Source organism: Tetrao urogallus, assembly GCF_951394365.1.
Source record: "Tetrao urogallus genome assembly, chromosome: 1".
NCBI classification, from domain to species: Eukaryota; Metazoa; Chordata; class Aves; order Galliformes; family Phasianidae; genus Tetrao; species Tetrao urogallus.
This window is the reverse complement of record NC_136813.1, coordinates 164,255,315-164,276,490: the sequence shown is the minus strand read 5'-3', so window position 1 is coordinate 164,276,490 and position 21,176 is coordinate 164,255,315.

Here is a 21,176-nt window from a genome sequence, read left to right as displayed (position 1 = left end):
CCCAAGATGAATACTTTGGCTCAGTTTTCAGCAGGGATGATGATGTCAAACAAGGCTGTATTGCTAATGGGAATACGAGAATGGAAATGGAATTAACCACATCTGAGGTGGACGCAAAACTCTAAAGAGATTAATGAGACTGAGTCAGCTTGCACTAGAGGCACATCCTAGAAGAACTATGAAAGAACTAGTTTAAGAAACTGCGAGTCTGCTAACAAAGATTTTGAATGTATTTATCGGATGTGATAGCTCTTCCCTGAAAAAAAACAACTCTGGACCTAAGTTAGTTTAAATGAGAAAATGTCTGGGCAACCACGTGTCTGACTTCAGGAATACATGAAGTTTTGAAGTGCATTTTGGAGGAAAAACAGATAAGGACATGAAGATGAAAATGAAATAAAATGTCACTCATTTTAGGATGGGCAGAATATGTTGGAATAACCTGACAACTTATTAGTAAAAGAACAAGAAGCAACACAGCTACTAGGAAAGCTTTTGACGCAGTGCTGCATAGGAAATTGCTTGTTAAGCTGGAGAAAATTTGGATTAGTGGAAGAATTGTGAGGTGGAAAAAAATGAAAGATAATGTTGAAAGGAGAAATACCAAACTGAAAGGAAGTTACTAGTGGAGTTCTTCCAAGATGTGTCTAGGGACTAATCCTATTTAACATTTTTAACAACCTTGGCAGAAGAAGTAGGACTATGCTCATGACATTTTCTGATAATGCAATATGTAGTGTGAATGTGGAGGAGGACGGTGTACAGGAAGAACTGGATAAGCTTTAGGACTAGAATAATAGAAATGGGATGAATTTGAATAACCCAAAAGGTGAGGTCAGCCACTTTAGGACTCATAGTTTTTCCCCAAGCAGGAAGTTTTGAAAAAAGACTTGGATCTCCAGATGACATGAGTATGATGTGCCTGCAGAGAATAAGAATGTAATCCTCAAGTCTATCAGTGGGGAATTTCACCAGAAGTATCAGTGCCATTTTGAGACACTCCCAGTACTTCAACTGGAAATGAGATTTCTAACCAGAAAAACAATACATCTACAACACCCACCCATCAACCCAACTATTCTGTTAAAACAGAACTTCATTAGTTAACGAAAGGGATTACAGTGAGGGAGATTGGAGCCAATAATCCAACAGAACTCTTCTGGATCTACCTGCTTTCATAGTTTGCACTGAGCTCAGACACACTGCTTGGTAGAATCATCCAAAGATTAGCATACGCTGAAATACTACTTTTGATGAAAAAATAAGCTATTATTTGTAAGAAATATCAGTAGCTGTTTTGCTACATTATTTAACTAGCTCAATCCCCAGATATGCCAATTCTGTGGCAAGAATCTGCATTAATAATGCATCCCACATCACCTGTAACAAGTCCTGCTGGCTAGTAACTTTGGGCACTTCAGCAGGACATCTGTCTGCAGTTAGTAAATTTTATTATTAAATCACAATATTACTTTTTATAGGTAATAGTCACCATGTATTTCCTGAACCTGAGGAATAGGTCATATAGAAACCTAGTCTTTGTGATTTTCACATAATATCAGAATATGAGACATCTCTTTGGTAGCTTCAAAATTACCACCATTTTTACTCTGAGCTCCTCCATAGCTCTAACTGAATGCAGGCAGGTGAATGTTAGCAAAGAATGTCTATATCCTATCCTCTGACCCAGGGCTTCAGGAGTCTGTTTTTTGGTTTTTTTTTTGCCAAAATTTGATTTCTCTGCAGTGCATAATGAAGACAAAGGAAAGTAAGTGTCCTCTACTTAGCTGTGAAGAAGAGCTCAGATTAGGGTTTTTGCTGTGTTCCACTGTAGAACTGCTCCTTGAACATATTAACTTATTATTTAGTCACTGGACGGGCACATTTCCAGTGGATGACTGGATGTTCACATTCTTTATTTGCTAAAGATTTCTTTGACCTTGGTGAAAACCAAAAGAGAGGAAACAGCATTCAAGAAGGCAGAACCTAAAATGAAAAACACATGAAACAGGAACTCCCCACGGAACGGAGGAATGGAGTACTGGCTGAACTTGGGGGTGTTTGCTGTTCAGAAGCTTTGCCAGAATGTATGCAGAGCAATATTTGAACTTTCCATTCTCCATGTGCAAAGGAAAAAAAAACAACAAACCTGAAGTGTTTAACAAGAGAGGTAGCATCACTGAGATACAAACATTCCCTTTTAATAACAGTTTTAAAATGTTGACTATTTGTTGAATTCACTAATAGCAGCTAGATTCACAAATGTCTTTCATTTTAAGTAAGCAAACTAAATTTCAACTGATTTCTATGGTCACCATATATTTTTTTACGAGAGTGAAAGGCTGCTTAGTGAAAGGCATGTATTTATGACTAATTTAAAGTATAGAAGATTTGTTACAGTGGCCCACACCTGTCACAGACATTGATTTATACACCTACTGAATTGCCATGTTAGCCGATGGGTAGCTTAAAATTACAGACCTGGTACAAATATACAATGGAATTGCAATTACAAAAATTATCATCAGAAAAAAATAGAATTTTCTACATTCCAAAATCCAAAGAACTTTGCAGCATAGATGCTTTCAGCTTGAGCTTGTATTTCACTTTTGTACAGGCATGTAAATGAGATCTACCTTCTCTGGAATTGAAGGCTTATTTAATATGAGAAAAATAAATTGCTGACTGTGATAGTGAACGTGGTACTTATTGCCACTAACACAGCTTCATCCTTCCAAAGCTTGACTGATTTTGGGTGGGAAAGAAAGCTGGTGGAAAAGTCTTCTTAAAATCTCTCACAGAATGTCCAGAGCCCAATTCCCCATAATGCTGCGATGTAATGGTGACAGGGGACTTTGGATTTGTTATCTGTCATTCAGCACTGTCCCACAAAGAACTGTTTGCAGAGGACAGTTTCGGAATTGATGATCTAAATCATAAATATGATCTGCTTATGACCTTGAAACAAAATCTTGCTGTGAATGAGTTAAATTGGCAGATCTTGTTCCAGCTGAAGTAGTTAAGTTTTGCTTTCAATGGTCTTAGTAGGTTCTAAACTAGTGTTCAGCCTTGGGTATTTTCTGTTAGTAAATGTCTGTTAGTAAAACGTAGTAAAAATTTTCTGGCGACAGGTCATGGTGTTCCCCAGGGGTTTGTACTGGGGCCTGCCTTCTTCAATATCTTTATTGATTACCTGGATGAGGGCACTGAGTGCACCTTCAGTAAGTTTGCAGATGACACCAAGTTGGCTGGAAGTGTTGATCTACCTGGGGGTAGTAAGGCCGTACAGAGGGATGTGGACAGGCTGGATCATTTGGGATGAAAATAGTGGGATGAGGTTCAACAAGATCAAGTGCCGAGTCCTGCACTTTGGCCACAACAACCCCAGGCAGTGCTACAGGCTTGGGGCAGAGTGGCTGGAAGACTGTGTAGAGGAAACGGACCTGGTGGTATTGATTGATGCTCAGCTGAACATGAGCCAGCAGTGTGCCCAGGTGGTCAAGAGGGCCAGTGGCATCCTGGCTTGTATCAGATGTAGCGTTTCCAGCAGGAGCAGGGAATTAATTGTCCCACTGTACTCAGCACGGGTGAGGCTGCACCTCAAGTACTGCATGCAATTTTGTGCCCCTCACTACAAGAAAGACATTGAAGCCCTGGTGAATATCCAGAGAAGGGCAACTAAGCTGGTGAAAGGCCTGGAGCACAAGTCTTAAGGAGAGAGGATGAAGGAGCTTGGATTATGGAGTCTGGAGAAGAGGAGGCTCAGGGGAGACCTTATTGCTCTCTACAAATACCTGAAAGGAGGTTATAGAGAGGTGGGGTTTGGTCTCTTCTCTCGTGTAACTGGTGATAGGACTAGAGGGAATGGCCTCAAGTTGTGTCAGGGGAGATTCAAGCTGGACCTTAGGAAATACTACTTCTCTGAAAGAGTGGTCAGGTGCTAGAATGGCTCTGCCCACGGAGGTGGTGGAGTCACTGACCCTGGAGGTGTTCAAGGAATGTTTAAATGTTGTGTTGATGGACGTAGTTTAGTGAGAACTATTGGTGATAGGTGGATGGTTGGACTGGATGATTTTATAGGTCTTTTCCAACCTTGGTGATTCTATGATTCCATGATTCTGTGTGGGACAGAGCCAGGACTGGGGAGCAGACAGGATGCTTTGCCTGACACATCCTCTAATGTCCACTCTAACATCTGGCCTTACAAACAGGAGGAATGTAGCACCGTTAATGACCATGATAAATCCTTTTACAAAACAACACAGACTAATCCCACTTTACTTCTTTGGGGCAGGGGACAGAGTACAGAAGATACATTCCTACTTCCTGCTCCAGCCTTCTTGCTCCCTCCAGACAGTGCATCCCATGGAGACCCTGGAGCAAATTTCCCCATTCAGAAGTATGCTGGTTGCTTGTGTGAAGCCCCATCACCACCAAGCAAAGACAGACAGTCACTGCTAACACCATCTTTCTGAACTGATGTTTATGAAGAGCTTTAATACTAAAAACTGATTATCTTGGAAAGATGTGTATGAAATAAAATATTGTCAGCATGTGATAAAAAATAAATAAAAAGGAGTATTTTTCTTTCTAAAAATTATTGTTTCCTATTTTAAAGGATGCAATTTCTTTTCCTAATGGAAAAGAACATCAAATGCATTGTATTTTTGCCAAGCTTTATGGAACTAAACACATTTATGAAACGTTCCTGATTGATTTGGGGTGTGAGTCTGGCTTACAAATAATCTAACCTTTCTGCTTTTCCCTTTGCCATCACTCATGCTTCAGGAACACACAGGGCTATCGAGGGTGGGTTTTCCTCTGCCTTTTCTACGGAAGCAAAGCCTTTTTTCTTATTCTTCCATCATCTTCCTACACAGGGTCACAGGAGAGGAATACTCAAGATCTGCGGCAGTTTATTTGGCTCACTCTTAATGAGAAAAATATCTGGGGATCATTTTTCTGAGTTCAGACGATTACCTGTACATCATCTGCAGTTTTCTTGTTGATGTGACATGTGTATAACGTTTCGGTTTTTTAGACAGTTACATCATGTTATTTGATATATGCATAACATCTGTAATGTAATTCACGAAACAAGCTGTGGCATCTCACATACCTCTATATTTACTGAATCTCAAAATACAAAGTTCAGTCCTTAAAGCCTTGTGTACTTTTGTCTGCATTAAAAAAAAAAAAAAAAAAAAAAAAAGCCAGCACCAAAACCACCACATGATTCTAAATATTAATACAAGACATAGCTGTGAGTAAACAAAAAGCAATACTCCCAAATTCTGTACCCATATTAAAATCTCAGCCAAAGCTAAAGAAATGAAAAGCAAGCCATTCCTTACTGTAACTAAAAGTATCAAATGAAGGAATATTGGCTATCTTGTTTGACTGAGTGAGGTTGGAAGCCAGCTAGAACTTTCATTTGGGTTTTTTCTTTCGTGTGTCTTCAAAATGATCTTATTACTGAATATTGTATGCCTTGCTGTGTTTCTAAATTCATGCACATTTCCTGCTAAGAACATGTGGAAAAGAGTAGATGGTTCAGAGTGAAGTCTGGATGACATAATAAACGTGAGAGAGAAATGGGAAGGATTAATAAAGATCCAAACCATGAATCTGTGTCTACTGTTAAGAACACACCACCATTTTTTGCAGTGGTAGACTTTTATGAGGCACAAAGAGTAAAATGCAAATATCAGACTGGTACAGAATGTTAAGGTTATGTATATGGATATTCTGGATGTACTGGCAACTTAGAAATTCTTTACAAATTTCCTCTTTTCAGAAGACTGAGCAGAGCCTGTGTAAATTTTCAGTGTAAACTTCATCTTTTCTTTTTCTTGAGTTCACTTCCTTCCCGAAGCAAATGGACAATGAGCAGTGCTCTCCCTCACCTGAGCAAGTGGATAATGCAATATACACAGAAGCACTGCTGACAGCAGTATCAAGCAGTTTACTGCACATTGCAGCCATGAACATGGGATACCAAAAAAGCTATACTCAACATCGATCAATAAGCGAGGTGATGTTTCTTCTCATTATGTTCACACTTACAAATAAGTTTCTGGCCAGACTCTTATCAAGCAGAAAATTTGGCATGTAAATATCTGATTTCCACAGAGGTGTAGACATTAACTACAAAGGAAGGAGTCAGAGCTCATCTTGCTGTGTGTCTGTGTAGAGGTAGAGCTCTTTAGAGGGCTGCCACGAGCTCACTGCTCGGCCTTCCTAGGTCAGTTGCAGGCGCTAGGGATGCCACCTCATTACGTGAGTTGCTGCCAGGCTTGCTTCCAGAACTGCATCTCATGTAAGCATACCCTGGTGCAGCTGCAATTACATCTACCCATGACCTTATATACTAATCACTTTCATGTGTGTTTTCTGAGATGATGCAGAAAATTCACAGAGGATTCCTCTAAAAAAAAAAATTGGAAGTATCTCCAAGATGTTCTGCAAAATCTAAACCAGGTTGCCTTTGGTTCCTTAGCTGAAGGAAGGAAGGCAATTTGTGTGATCTTTTTCTAACATCTCTCTTTACATGCCGTGATTTGCCACCAGAAGTTACCTATTTCTCTCAATGGCTGTCAAGGAAACATAGGGCTAAAGCCTTTTGCTCCAAGTCAGGCATCTGACTTCCAAACTCTTCAGCTGGAAGTGATGAAAGTCACCCAGAACTTTCCTAAAGTGTAAAATGCTTTCAAATAGAGCACTTTTGTTTTTGTGGAGCTCATGAATGTGTGGGCATCTTGGGGCTGTGCTGCCCTGGCAGAGGATGATGGTTGCAATGATACCCACCACAAGCTCTTGTGTTGAGTAAGCAGAAGAAAAAGGCTTGAGCTATACTAGACAATTTCACAACTTGGGTCCTTCTGTTTAAGGATGAGCAGAGTGTGGCAGTCGCCCATCCTTTCCTTAGCTAAGCCAAAAAGTTCCTGGGGTGATTTAAGAGAAGTCTGCCAAGTTTAGAGAAAGAAGAGCTATGGATACATAAAAGGAGACTTTCACTGTTTGACGGGAAAGCTCATTCACATCCTGAGACCTTTGCTTGTGAAACTGGGATGTAATCTCCTCTGAAAAGAAAGAAGAACACAGGTGAGGCAGAAAGCAGAAGCCTTATGTTGGAACTAAGCTTAAGCCAAATAGAAATATCTGTACCAGCAAATAAAAATCTGCTCTCAAACAATGAAGTGTGGGCAGTTTTTTTCTCTGTTATGTACATTAATGCAAATAATCTTGTCCCTGTGGAAAAAGAACCTGTTGTGAATATTCTATGCTATTGGTCATGGGATAAGCAGTGCTTAATAGTTCCTCACTGCGGGAATAGCAGTTCAATGTCTGCTGTAAATGTGAGAGATTGGATATTTTGATGTGAGAACCAACCAGACATCTTCTTGTTAGAAGCACGTCTTTCTTTTTGTACACATCCTGGGCCAAGGACAGTCAGGCTCCCTGCAAGTGAAGGCACTAACAGGCAGAACTTGAAGCTTTTAAGAATAATATGGTGGAAAATTTCCTCGGGAGGCTGGTTTGACTTCAATTGTAAAAAATAAAATAAAATCTGTATTAAGCAGGAAACTGTCTGTAGTTGTAGACCTAGTGATCTTTTTCACAAGCTATTAAAATGAGTTTCCAGTCACATCATGGTAAAGTTAGAAATAAAACCACTGGAAAAAAAGAGAGAAAGAAATCTTTCTTATCTGGCCACCTTCTTAGAATCCTTCAGCCAAATTTTAACACATAGAAATATTCCATTATTTCCTGGGGGGAGGCAAAAGGAAGCTGTCTTGCAGAATCTGCTTCCTGGCTATCAGAAAACACCAACATAGAAACAAATCCAAGTCTGTGCAAAAGGTGATTGGTTAGTATTATTCTTTATGCAGCCCACTAGTGTTGAACAAACCCTTCACTGAACTTTGAGGAGTATGAGATGAAGTACAGATACAAAATATTAAAAGTTTGGATGTCCATAATTTCCAATCTATTTTTTTTAATAGAGTTATCTATTACTGAAAATTTTATTCCCTGTGCCAAACTCAGCCCTCACCATAGCAAAATGCCTCTTTTCTTAAGTAGGTTTGCCCAGGGAAGATCTAAATGATTGCTTCCTTGAAATTGTTTATTTGCGCTGATTACAGTGGAAAAACAAAGCAAAAAAAAATCCATAAAGTCAGAAGTTAATCTTAGCCAGGAAACAAGTAATATTGAGTCACCAAACCTGGCAAAGGTGGCTGTTTAACAGTAGGTCTTCTGAGCCAATTCCTGTATATACTTCATTGAAGCATAGCCATGGCATTTAATTTACTTACAAGTGCCAAATTAAACACCTAATTGAATTTTCTTTTACAAGTTGTCTTAACTTTGGCTACACATTGCTGTAGATGCTGCTACAGATATTAAACTGAGTATGAAGCCCAGACAGTGCTGGTTTCTGTGGGAAAATTCACCATTTCAATGCTGTTCTTTGTTGTAATAAAAAAAATAATAATTAAAAATCCCTTCCAAAGCTGTAGTCACAGCCTTACAGCAAATGACCATTTTGAGAACTTACAGATTTTTTTGTTTCTTTACTCCATCCAAAACTGGGAAGTCATACAATATTTGGTGAACTAACATTGTAAAGAAGCTTTTGAGAACAGAATTTTCTATCAAGCAATGGGCTCTTAAATCTGTTTTAACATTTCATTCTTGGATGTGCAAATGCACTGTAAGAAGCAGGCCTACTAAACATTTCATTCTTCTGTCATCCTCCTAATGAATCACAGAGAAGTTATTCTCAGCTTTCACTGAAACCATTGTATCTCTCATTCACTTTGGTCTGGGAAAATGACACCCTGCTTTAATTAAAACAGCAATGAACGTAAACTGACTTCAGAGAAGAGCTAAACTCTTTCTCTCCCCTCTGAAAATCCATATGCTGAGTGATGTGCAGCACGTATCTTTCTACCTGTCCGGGATGACATGTTGACACTGACTTGCCATGGCAGGATGATGTTGTCAGCAGTACTCCACTGAAGTTGGCTGTGTTGTACACTTGCAAGGAGAATCTGGGCTATGGTTTCTCTGCTGCTTCTCAGCTGTTCTCAAAGAGAGTATGTGTTGCTAATCTGACACCTCAGTAACATGAAAAGGGAGATTTTCTGGAAAGGGAGTCCACAGGGCTCACTCTGATTCTGCACTTTCCATTTGTTTCCCCTACAGGTCTCGGTGTTTTACAAACAAAACAATGTTCTTGCAATATCTCTGGGGAATAGGAAAGGACATGCACGTTTACTCATTCTCCAAATCCCTATTTGCAAGGGAGTAGTTGCACATTTTGTGAGACAAAAACCTGAAGACGCAGGACAGGTAGGATAGAAAGTTTTTGCTGAGTTTAGACAAGCAAAATGTAATCAGAGTGTAGTGGGGCCCCTAAATTTGTTATCTCTCAAATTAAAAAGTAAACACACCGAAGTGATCACGATAGCTGATTTGCATTTCTCCTGAAAGATGTTTCCAGAAGATCATGGTTTCTTTCAGCCTAGTGAATTTTGTCTAGAAGCACTACCAGCAGCCACGGCTGTGAGCTGAAGCTAGCACAGACCATGGCAGGTCATTCAGTAGAGATCAGAGTGCAACAAGAGGCACTCTGTGAAAGGGGAGTGGGTGTTCCTGAGCGTGTTTACAGATACCACTCTCAGGTGTGGCCCCTCTCATCAGAGATGGTCACTGTCTGAGGAGGTAATTCAGGAAGGAAGTCTGGAAGCATGTGGGTGTGATTCCTGCCCCAGGGAGAAAGTGGAATTGTTTATTCCAGCAGCAGGAAAAAGCCGGCTCTCCGTTAAGGTTAGTCCATTTATTACCAACAAATAGATTATTCACTAAGAAATGCAATTTTTGCTGGCCTGAAAATATCCTTGAATTCAATCCACATCTGTAGAGCTGTTTAAGCGGTTTTTCTTTCCTAGGTGGTACATGCATAGAGATTCGTTTCCTCAGGGCTAAGTGTGAGATTGTGGAGATGATAACCTCCCCAGCCCCTCACTATCAGAGTGCTCATCCAGCCTGTGCATGGCTTGGGTTTTGCTACAGCTTCTGTCCAAGGAGATCTGAATGCATCAGTCCCATCAGCCTGGCAGCCTGGCAGCTGACTCCACCACCATGCTCTGTGTAAGGGATTTCTGCAGTGCGTACCGCATGAGTTGCAGTGCATACTACAAGGTGTTGCAGAGTGACCTCTGCACAAAGCCTAGTCCAACAACACATCCCTGGAGAAAGGGTTCTGGAGAGATGTGTATAGACATAATGACTGTGAGCAGCAAGGAAGGAACTCATAGAAAATCTCTTGCTGCAGGTTCATTTCACAAGTACTCACTGGGAGGGGATGGCTCCAGAGCCTGTGACCTTTTGGTGCTCACCAAAAGATGTAAGACATCAGGAGTCTGTGCCTTGTTCTGCTGGCTTTTTAAACTATTTTATCCAAAATGAAATGGTGACATGAGGATCAGTGCAAGCATTCCACTTCCTGGGCACCCTGCAGAGTCAGAGCTGGGCATTCTGCAGGATGCCAAGTGATACAGAGGAGGATGCACAGTGGTGCTGTGGGCTGTCTTGGTCTTGTCCACCACTTTCCTTTTCATAAAGACTACTAAAAAAAGACAGAAAGACTTTCTAATTATGTGAAACAATTTATACAATGAAGCTTTTGAAATCTTCTGGGGTTTTTTTTTTGGTTGGCAGGGTTCTAAATGAAAATAAAACAGCTTTGCTTGAGTTCTGAATTTCATATTGGGAGACTGTGTTTGATTTTATTTTATTCACTGGCCAAAATGAAAAAAACCAAACCTACGCCCTTACTGATGGTGTGATTTTATTTCCACTAACAGAGCCGCCACCATTTTTTTTGACTGGCTCTGCTGAGCCAGCAATCAGCTGGCTGGGCTTCTGTAACAGCATTTTTCTGCAAGCATGAAAGATCCCTGTCCTGTGATTTTTGGTTACTGGTTGGCTCCTTGTCTGGATTGCAAGGTGTTGTTAAGTTCTGCTTTACCGTTTCTTTCACGTTTTGCTGACATTACCATTCCTGATGCCACCAGAGGGATGGATGCAAGTGCAAGGCCCCTCAATTTAAAGAGATGAAAAGTTTCAAACACAATCTTTTGACCTTTAAAGCATACTGCAAAGACTGTCTATTTCCTACTGGGGGAAGAATTGAGGGAACAAATGGGACAGAATATGCTTTGAATTACTAACGGCTAAGTTAATTTAATTTTGATTTACGTGAGCTCCGTTGTGTTGGCCTTGTTTGTTAAATAATTGGTAACGTGCCGAAAGCTATGGATAGTCATTTGTCTTTTGTATTTTAATTGTACAAAATAAAATGAGAACAATGGAAGCAAAAAATCCTAGAGGTGAGTCATAAATAAGCATTGTTTGGTTTCTAACAGACATGCTTTAGTTGCCCAGTTATAATGGGAGACATTATAGTAAGGCATTTAAATATGTATTGAATAACTGAGAAACAAACAGACCTGGGTTCATTATTGTCCAAAATAGAGTCTTTTTTTTCCAAGCCACTAATAAAAATTAATCTTTACTGTTCAAATTATGTTTGCTTTGCTAATAGGATAAACAAAGAACTAATGACAAATTAATAAGGTCTCCAAAATAAACTATTTCTATGTGACAGCTGGTCAGCTGAATGTGAAGTTATGCTTTGAGCCAGCTGAGGGAAGCACGAAAGATCATACTGGATTGGGCACTAACAGGAAAGCAGAGAAAATATGCATTGAATCTTCAGAGGAGAACTTGGTTTTGAAATTTTACATTGAACCAAAGAGCCTCATGTGACTGCTGTAGTGCAATGACTGTGGTAAAACAGCACCAATTATTTCCTTCAAGATTTGTGTCTAAAACCAAATGGGTTGTGTAGTGGGTGACCTTTTTTAATGTTTTCCGGAAGAAAATAATGACACTTCCATTTGTCAATGATACCATTTTGTGGACAAATTTTATCTGTTCCCATCTGTCATACTTCTATCTACCAGCAGCCTAGATGAATCATGGGAAGCTCCATCTCCTTCAGTTGTACCATTATCCACAGCCAGCTTGCATGACCTCTCCAAAAACTCTGTCAAGTTTGACAACAGTATGCAGTACTGGGGGCCTCTCTGACATATTGTGTTTATTTTTCTTAAAATTTTTTGCTCACATCATCTCCTCTGTTGAATTCTATCCAAGCTGGTATGATTTGAGAGAGATCAGTTTTGCCACGTTGGCATGAAGGGTCCTTACATAAATTTATTGGTTGCTTGGTCACTGGGGAGGAGGCCTTGCAAAAATCTGTGTATAACACCTCTGACAGACTGCTTTGCATTGCCTTAGGGATTGCTACAGCAAAATCTCCAATTATTTGTGGCCTCAAATTATTTGTGAATAAAATATGAGGACAAAAATCCTATTATGTGGTGGGAAATACGTAGTTTGCATAAATGCCCTCAAGTTTTCTGTTGGTTCTTTTCATTGAGAGCACCTGTATATTGCTAAAGAGCATACAAATCTTAGGCTATTTGCATTCTACCCGCAAAGACTTCTAATGAGTCTCTACTTCATTTTTATAAACATTTTATAAGCTGCCTAGAGGCTTATATATGCTGCTGGACATATTTTTTTGTTAAAATCTGTCATTTCATTAAAAAAAAAAAAAAAAGAAGTTCCCCACTGATATTCTAAGAATGAAGTTTCATCTTTGTTACGTGGCTCATCAAACAAATGGTTCCAATTCTTCAGTTTTAATGCTAGGCAGATGTTGTGTTAGACAGATATTACCCCATTTTTTTGGAATTCTACATGTTAGAGGATATATTCTTGCAGGCTGTGCTGCACATCAGACAAAAACATTGTCCAAAAGGATGTAAAATAACACTTGTGAAGCCTTAGTATTCCAAAACCAGAGATGTTATTGCACGCTCTTGGCCCAAGTCAAATAAGAAGGGAAGCAGCACACTGGAGCAGTTAGGATTTAAGTTCCTCATTACGAGTTGAGGTCTGCAAGTTGATTAGCACTCTGGCCCCAGTCCAGAAAAGCACTTAGACTGAGAAAGTATATGGCAGCTGGGTGTTTAATTCCCTTAAACTTTTTCGAAAAACTTAGCCTTAAGCATTAACTGCCATAGGTGTATTCAATTGTCTGAATTAGCAGGGTTCTGCTGGGGAGCTCGAGTGCTTATCGTTGTATGGCTTCAAGTCCCGTTCACCAGGCTCCTCTCATGGGAGTGCAAGCAATGCTGGACACCACCAGTGTTTCCCTCGAGGCCAGCAGATCTTTCAGGGTCACCAAGGTCACAAGCACAGAGCACTGAGTGAATTCTTGAGAGATACAGAGAAGCTAGAAAGCTGGGCAAGTGCAGGGAGGGAACAAGAACGATCAGGAGGCAGGAGTCACACTAAGTACTGCACATAGCCCTATGCCTGTCCTGATAGGGTTTTGAGACAAGTCTTTTAGCTTCTAAAGTTCATGCACACTCTCCAGGATGAAGAATGAAATATTGAGAATGAAATTTTCTCAACAACAGCTCTGTTTTCATATGCAATCAGTCCTTGTTCAGTTGCTGCTTCCTCACACTGCTGGAGCCCATCCACTCTGATGCCTTCTACTCTACAACCTTTTACTTCCACATGCCACGTGGTGATCAGTCCTGAAGGCAATGGGACTTTTATAGCTCTTCAGTTATCTCCATAGTGGTTTGTTTGACAGGTTGAGGGAAAACCTGAATCAGTGATACATTAATACGAGATTTTGAGTATGTCTAGTCATGGGCTAGAGTACTGTGCATGAGCATAAATGCACTATGACTGCAAAGGCAAGCATTTCTTTTTGGTGAAGTATAAGGCATTTAGTGCTGTGGGTCCTTTTAATAGTTTCCTACTTTTCAGCTTGAAATATATCCTCTGAGAATATGTCTACTGAAGGAAGGGTATTGCTATGTTACATTGCGCTCTGCTGAAGTTAATATATTCTGCTTCTCCCCAGGACTAATTAACTCCAATATAATTCTGAGCTAGCAGACTATGCCACTTCCAACACTTGAGTTAGCTCTTTCACAGGTAGATCAGATATCTCCACATGGGGCTGAATTATGCCAATGAGACATATTATGAGTTCCTAAGCAGTTCTTTTTAAAGAAATTCAAAGCAAGGAAAATAAAGAATGCAAATGGATAAAAAGTGCTGCATGTAACTTGAATTTTGTCTAGATAATTTGATCCGTGACCACTTCAGTTTTAATAAACTAACATCTATTTTTGAATTAGTCTCTTTGTGGCTTAAAAAAATTCTGTTCTATGCTGCAAGACCTGTCTCAATGAAACTGAAAATTAAAAAAGAAATACCCACAGGAAACTTGCAGGTTTTTGCTAACGTCTTAATTAAATCCCACAGGTGGAGGAAAATTAATTGAAGATTTTTACCACTTACCCCACTAACTTTTCCTACTCCAGGGATTCAGATAAATGAAGTTTACAAATTCACCCACTGTTTTGCTTTAAAACTTCATGAAACTTTGCTTTTTAGTAGGAAGTTAATTAGGTATAGTTCTTATTATACCTTTTATGTGGGTAAAACTCCTGAGGCACGGTAAACATTAATTAAGCCCCACAGTGCCCTCTGAAGTAGACAGTTCTTACCCACAGTAGTACTGAAAATGAAGCATCCCCCCTCACTTGAACTGATGATATGCTCTATCCCCATAACACCAAGCCTACTTTAAATACTGAAAAGTGAATATACTGAATGAAGGAGAGCAAAGAGCACTATGAAATATTTTCCTGTGCCTTCATTGTGCCTGAGGATTTTTGAATATCATGAAGTAAAGCTGTTTGGTGCAATGCTGTCGCAACCAACTGTTATTTAGGTCTTCGCCATCCCAAAATTTGTTACCTGTTCCATGACGTTTTACATACCTACATAAAATCTAGGTAGCACCAAACTTCAAAAAAGGAGTTTGGATCTTTTTCAGTTTCTCTGCCAAGAGTTATTTACAATGGTTTAGACATTTTTCAGTCAGTAGTTTACAAGCGGAATGTTTCTGGGCGTTGTGTGTGTTTGGACCATTTGGGGAATCTTTGAAGACCTGAATATGAGTGTACCCACATGTCTTTTCTGCTAACATACTTCAGTAGATATGGGGACATAAGAGACCAGTACATCTGCATCAAATTAATTTTGTACTGGAATACTGGTGTAGTAATGCTGTCGTAACATGATACCATAGAGGAACTGCGATGGCTGTAAGACTTTCATATGGTTCTGGTGTATGAAATCCATTAGTGTCAGCTGCAGCTTGTAGGGCTGTTACTTGCAAACATTAGGCAACAGCAAGTAGTGAATTTGGTGCCTCTGAGTGTTATCAACTCCAGCACTGCATTCCCCTGACAAGAAAACAGAAAAGAGTAGTTTTTTTAAACTCCAACTTTTGGTATCCTAGCACTTGCTTCCCTTACAATTAATTGATTTTTGGCATCTTTTAGGCATTAGCCTACAAGTAATTTGCTAAAATGTCCCACGTCACTCTGTGTTTCAGGTTGGTGTCTTTGCTCCTCACAGAACTGAAAGATACTTGTGTTCATGTAGGACTTCTGTAGCTCTGAACACCTACAAATATAGGCGCAGCAGATCTGGTCCAAACCCCATCAAACTGAAGGAAAGGCTCCTTTTTCTTTCAGTGGGCTGTCAAACTTCTGCTTTTCAATCAGGAATTATGCACAGACTCACAGGCTGCAACTGAACTGACAAATCAGGCTGGCAAGGAGCAATCTCTGGCCCAGAAAGTGGCTGTCATAGGATGATGTGTCCTCATAGGGAAACCCTTTTTCAAGCCTCTCTACCTCCCAAAGGAATAGGAATCAAGCTGACAGCTTTGGACCCCAACCTCTCACCTCTGGCCATGTTCTGCTGTTATTTTGCAGAGCTTCATATTATGGTGAGTCAAGAAGAAAGCTAAGAATGTGAGTTGGATAGTGAAACAAATTAACTGTTTGCTCAAATTTTACACAAATATCATGGCTTTGGGCAAGACTCTCTGAAGATTGTGGGACTACAAGAGCAACCATAAGCTGGATCAGATCAAGGGTCCAAGAGCCTGCATCCAAGAGTGTCAAATAGAAGATGCTTAAGAAAAAGCATAAAAACAGGACAAGCATACAGTGAAATTACCTTGGAACAGACTCCCAGCTTTAGTGATTTGTGGTGCAGGTGCTTCCTGAGCCAGCAGTATTTTATTTGTTTTTATCAGTGCAAGATGGATTTTTCATCCATGAAGTCATCTAATTTGTGAGCTTTTGTAATGTGCTGGTATCTGCAACAGCCTGAGGTTGTGAGTGAATGCCAACCCTCGCATTTGTCCAGTTTGAATTTACCACTTAGCACCCCCATGTCCTTCAGTTACAATTGACATTCTGTATCTCTTGCACTGAAACAATGTATTATTTTCTGTTAGCCTCTTGCACCTTACCACTGCCTTTTGGAGAGCTTTTGGAATGACAGCCTACATGCTGTCCAGCTCTCTGCTGTCTGCCAGGGAGGGACAGCCCCTAGGGAGATGAGACCTCGCCTCACCCCACAGGACCACTCTCTGACCCACCAGCAGGCCTGTGGGAACTGCAGTGCCCATCTACAGGCACTGCTTTGCAGCTACTGGGTTAATGGGGGCTGCCTTGAGTGTCACTGCTGACGCTGGTGCTTCAGCTCAGAAGCCCTGAGCTCCCCCACAGCGTACCCATTCTCCAATTTGCCGTGCTCTTTTTTTCTTTTTCTTTCTTTCTTTTTTTTTTTTCAAAAGGCAAAGCTCTTAATCATCCTCATTGGGCAAAATCTAGCATAGCTGTTAAAGCTTGATGCAGCCTTTCATGAAATCTGCCTTTTCCAAAAGCTCTGAAGGAGGCAGGCTTTCATCAGTGAAGGATAAGTGGCACTTGGCAGTGTCCTTGCAATGATCTCTGATGTAGCTGCAGGAGTGTTTTGCTTTCTGACTAGGAAAAGGTAACTTGTGTTTTTTCACTCACATCAGCATTCTTCCCTTTCCAAGTGTGTACTGCTTAGCCATAGAAAATTAGAAAAATCCCCAGTGTGAAAGGATTTAGCGAAAGTAACAACGCCAACACTCTTTTATCTGTGCTGACTGAAAGTTAATCCATATATGCAAGAATCTGATGCTTCTGCTTACCAGGAGTGACAGATACATAATAGAATCTCTTGAGCGTTATCACTTCCCAATAACAGAGCTTTGTCATCTTTTGTCTGACTCCGGCCTATGCAAGCCTTTTGGTGAGTTTAAAATTCCTAGCACAAACTACAAGAATCTACCTCAAAGCTGTCACAGAAAAATGGATTAGATATAGATAAAAAAAAAAAATGTAAATAAGCTTTGAGGTCTCTGGGAGCACTGCTCATTAATTACTTGAAAGTGACGGCATGCACAGGTTGAAAACCGAGAATTTAGGTAAGAATGGAGCTACACACTAAATAGTGAAAGTCTGTGTACAAATTTAGACCACTTTTCTTTTATTGTAAGCCCCCCTCTTTTTTTTTTTTTTTTTTCTTCTTTTCTTTTTGGGTAATGATGCCTAATTTACAATCCTTGCTTTTCATTTTTGAATCTTGGGGTTTATCAAATCCATACTCACAAAGTGAAAGAATATTTCAGACTGTAGTTTCAGAAAGACAAAATGGAAAAGACCATGAGTCACTGATGACCCTCTCTAAGCAAAAGGAAGATGCCTTGCTGAGCTCAAGAACCAAGAGAGGCCCAGTGAAATCGGGTCATCTGTTGTTGTTGCACCTTCTGAAGATGTACTGTGAAAAGATGGTGATGTATGATGTGAAAATACGAGAGGATGCCTATGGCTTTGCAGCAGCCATGCAGATCTCTGGAGTATACCCAATTATGGAGCAAATGTAGAGAACCTGATGACCTGAAGGTGTGGTGCTGATGGGCTGATATGGCCCTTTCCATGACGTGTCACTTTTCAGAAAAATGTACTCACTAATTTCCGTACTTCACTTGGAACTCCTGTTTGAAATTCTGTCATTTAGGAAAATGGATGGAAGGGATTTACTCACCCCTACACACATCATTCTAGTAGTTAATCATTTAAAGTTCAGAATCTTATTTCTAGACTGAATTTTGTCAACATTCATCTTCTAGGCACTGAATCTTATGATGACAGCTTTTTTTCCCACTAGATTAAACAGCTAACACCTATTCGATTCTGCTGGATAAACTACTAAACTTGCTCCAATATTTAGGTTGTACTGATTTTCAATCTTCATGCCCTACCACGACACTTCAGGTGTCATGCAGTATCAACTTGCTCCCTCTCACTTCTCCTTTGCAGTCTCAGCAATAAGATTTGCTTCCTATAAGGGGAAATACAACTTCAGAGGACAATTTGTTCATAAATTTTACAAGTACTTAATTTTTCTATATTTTTTTTTCTGTAATAAAGATGCTGATGCTGTTCCATGCTGCCTGACACAAATCTTTTTTCTCTAGCAGTCTGAGGCATTCTGATTTCAGTACAGTTGTATCAGAAGATGTAGGAACTACCTAAGTTGGATGAAACAATGACCTGTATGTATTTTATATTGGCTGAGGAAAAAGCAAATTGATTTTTTTCTGTATAACTGCACTCTTACACTCACATCTGCTGAGACCGCAGTGCTTCGTGGGAGGCAGTTTCTACAGAAGTATGTATCAAGCTATCTTTAGTGCTGCAGTGACTGCAGCATTGTTCAGGGACTATTAGACTATTTATCTCAGTGTCCAAAGAATGGCAATAAAAAATCGGGTACCCAAAGTAGATATCAGGAAACAGCTGTAGAGAATTTGTTCCAAGAAGTATTAAGAGCCACCTCAGAGCAGAAACATGCAAGAGAGAGAAAACAAAGACAGCAGGCTGCCATAACACTTCTTCAGATACCAATCCTTAAGGCAAATACTCTCTGGGAACCAGACCTGTGTCTGGTATATCTGGCTGATATCCAACTGTATATGTAAAGAAGATATGGCCATTGATTCCCAGTCATATATTATACATCATGTTTTATCTTTAAAAAGTGAAACAGTACTTAGTTAACTGGCTGGGTGGGGGAAAGTCTAATCACGTATTATGAAACTCTATAAAGCTTTTTGTAATACTTGTCACAGAGACACAAAACAAAAATTAATGCTAAGCTTAGCAATACAAAACTGGATTGGTGATACAAAACAGGATCACCCTGTTCTTCATTGTTTTCCTTTGACTGCTGCTGAAGCAAATTTTATCTGGCAGCAGGTACAGTCATGGTCCTTACCTACTTCAGATCTTGGTATATCAGCTTCTTAGCCTTGCCCTAGCCCTTCAGCACTGATCACTGATTCTACTTTCCTCCGGTGAAACGTACAGCAACAGAGTGTTATAATGCTCCCAACCATGGAGAATCTTACATGGAATTAGTAGGAAGTAAAGGGTCTTTGGAATCAATAATATTTGTTGGAGGCTTCTCTTCCTGTGAAAGATTCTTCCCCCTTTAAACATGATATGAATAATCTTTTCCCATGTCATTTTTCTTTTCTTTCTTTTTTAATGTCAGTGATAGAAAAACAGCCTAATCTTATCAATATAAATGAAGCGCCACAATCTGTTCTCCAATTTCATCTTGTGTGACTGTGTCGTGAATTTGATCTTAGGCAGAGTTCATAATGTTTCAAAATAAAGTAACTGATGATACATATTTTGATCTTGCATTTTAAAAAGGAACTGAAGCATCTGTCTTGAAATTGTTTTTTGGCAAGTACAATTACTTTTTCAGATATTAATTATGAGTGCAGCTGGCACTTCTCCAACATGAATAAAATTCCTGAACAAACTTTGTTGCCATTTATCTTGAGCATTCTTCAGGAAGACTTGGCCTTCCTTTCTAAACTTGCTCTTTACATACATGCTTTGAAGTGTTAAGTGAAGGCACAGGACGCATTTTTTGGGGGATGTAGGCGATAAGATTTATCTTTAATGATTTAGTGAAAGACATTGATGGGTTTGTTAGCTCTTATTTCAGTAGCTCACACACAGCAAACAGAACAAAATAAAAACAAGGATTTTAGAAGCTACTTAGTATTTTCACTCTCATAGAATTCTTATTTTATCTTTACTCATACAGTGTTTTTTTATGCTGTTGAAGTCCTTACAAATCTCACTAAGTCTGTTACTAATGCAGTAGTCAACATTCACATGTATATAATTAGCACTGGTAAGTATATAAAGTTGCCATGGTACTTTCACAGAAATAATACTATGGTAACACTAATTGAGTAGAGATGAAATTATAAATACTTAAATGGTCAGCCGTACGACTGGCATTTCTATAGTACTTTTTAGTTGTAGTTGTTTACAAATGTGAACAGGCTTATCTGTGCAATGGCTTTTTGGGATCAGTATCTCACATAAAATCAGAGAATAATTTAGGTTGGAAAGGACCTTCCAGATAATCAAGTCCAACCATTTACTACTAAACTATGCCTTTATGCATCACATCCACACATCTCTTAAATACTTCCAGGGACATGGACTCCACCATGTTTCTAGGAAGCCTAACCTAATGCCTAACCACCTTTTCCATGAAGAATTCTTTCTGATCCAATCTTAACCTCCTCTGGTGCAACTTGAGGCCATTGCCTCATGTCTTATCATTTGTCACCTGAAAAGACTGACACCCTCCTTGCTGCAGCCTCCTGTCAGGTAGTTGTAGGGATTGATGAAGTCTCCACTCAGCATACCTTTCTCCAGATTAAACAACCCCAGTTCCTGTATTCACCCCTTACAGCACTTCTCTTCTAGTGCCTCCACCAGTTTCTTTGCTCTTCTCTGCACATACTTGAGCAACTCAATATTCATAGAGTGAGGGGCCCAAAACTGAACGCAGAATTCAAAGTATTGCCTCACCAGTGCTATGGAACAGTCTAATATGCTCAGGTAGTCTGGGAGAGTTGAAAGAAAAGTACCGTAACATTATAAATGTTTTAAAAAGGCAATTGATTAGGAGTGCTGTGAGACGAGTTAAAATCATCAGTCTGGTTCAAAATTCTTGTAATTGGCATTATGATTATAATATTTCTGAAAGTCATGGTGCATGTTTTATTTGCCTCTGAGCTC